This window comes from Saimiri boliviensis, chromosome 4 (assembly GCF_048565385.1).
Source record: "Saimiri boliviensis isolate mSaiBol1 chromosome 4, mSaiBol1.pri, whole genome shotgun sequence".
Lineage (NCBI taxonomy): Eukaryota > Metazoa > Chordata > Mammalia > Primates > Cebidae > Saimiri > Saimiri boliviensis.
This window is the reverse complement of record NC_133452.1, coordinates 132,279,551-132,281,208: the sequence shown is the minus strand read 5'-3', so window position 1 is coordinate 132,281,208 and position 1,658 is coordinate 132,279,551. Positions and strand designations below refer to the sequence as shown.

Here is a 1,658-nt window from a genome sequence, read left to right as displayed (position 1 = left end):
TTCTCTAGAAACCCGGCACCCACTGGGAGTGGGAACTGGGGAGGCGTCACGAGTATCCAGGAAGAAGGACCTGACAGGTTGGGAGAAGTGAAACCCAGGAGAGTGGGGAATCCCCAACGCTGCGCCTCCCCAGTGCAGACACGGCCCTAGGCGCCTGAGACCCTGAGAGCCACGCCCGGGAACTAGGACTTTGTCCTGATCCCTCTTCTCCTACACCAAGCCTTTTTGTCACACTGTCTGCCTGAGCCCTGGCCAAGGATCTGTCTGTGGAAACCAGAAAGAGAACCCCAGGTTGCGCCCAGCCCCTTCCCCTTCATTTCTCCTCCTGGAATCCCGGTCTCTGAACTGGACTCCCCGCCTCCCACTCCTTACCTCTCCCCTTGGACTCCTGTGCGAGGAAACTCACCGCGGGGAACTTGTTGCCAGAGAGTGAGCTCGCCCTGGGAGTGGAGGTGTAGAGACAGGGGTTTTCTCTTTAAACCTGGTGAAGTTTTTTTCAGATGGAGATTCTCATAGAGACCAGTTTCCTTTGTGTTTAATACAGTAGGTAGCACAATATTGTAATCCCTGAATGATTAGAATTCCAATCTGTCAAAGACCTGTGTCAAAACAGCATTACGGTTAAACTCTCAAATCTCCTAAGTTTTACTTTCCCCGACTATGGATCTGTGATTCTGGATTGTTGCATTTAAAATTATCTTCATTCCCTAGTCAGAGTTTCCCTGTGTGAGTCCAGAACGTCTGAGAACAAAGAAGCAGATTTGTTATTGTATCTTGCAACCTGTAGCCATCAAGTTTCGAGTGCTCCATGCAGTCCCAATGCTCTTCACTAGCGCTCGAGCACTGCCTGTTTTCGTGAACTATGCACATCTAGCAGTGTGTATATTTTATTTGGACACTTAGTATTTCATAATCCTTTTTTTAATCATAAAGAGGCCATTGGTTTTTAGGAAGTCCCACAAAATGTATTAAATACGAATGCAAAGAACTTGCTAGGCTCTTCCACTGCTTTAGAATTCTGCCCCCTGCTCCTTTTCCTCACCTCCTGCTTCTCCAGCTCTTCTCTCTGCCCCTGTCATCCCTCACATCCTTCTCTCCCCTTAGTCCCCACCACCCTGTCACTCCTGAATTGTGGCACTGACACTGACACTGTCCCTCACTTCATACCCGTGTCTGTTCTCCCCACAGTGCTCAGCAGTCCTGTTAATGTGACTCAGGTCCTGTCATTTCTTCACTAGAATGGTTGGATTTTGGTCAACCATTTTGCTACATGTTTTCAATTTGTCTCCTATCTTTTTGTTTCTTTTCCTCATTTGCTACTTTCTTATGTGTTAAGGAAACATGTTTCAGTTTATGGTTTTAATTCTCCTAGTAGCTTTTTTTTTTTTTTTTTTTTTTTTTTTTTTTTTTTTTTTTTTTTTTGAAATGGAGCTTTGCTCTTGTTGCCCTGACTGGAATGCAATGAATTGCGCGATCTCGGCTCACCGCAATCCCCACCTCCCTAGTTCAAGCAATTCTCCTGCCTCAGCCTTCCCGAGTAGCTGGGATTATAGGCACATGCCACTACACATGGCTAATTTTGTATTTTTAGTAGAGACAGGGTTTCTCCATGTTAAAACATGTGCTTTGAATGAAGAGACTCCCCAAATGGGCTTTGT

The 1,658-nt window shown here is 46.0% G+C and overlaps 1 protein-coding gene across 1 annotated transcript in view; it reads right to left on the bottom strand.

Moving 5' to 3' along the window:
* LOC101040877 (class I histocompatibility antigen, B alpha chain-like) overlaps nucleotides 1-1,658 on the bottom strand; it is a 361,503-nt gene that overhangs the window by 333,301 nt on the left and 26,544 nt on the right. The window lies entirely within an intron of this gene.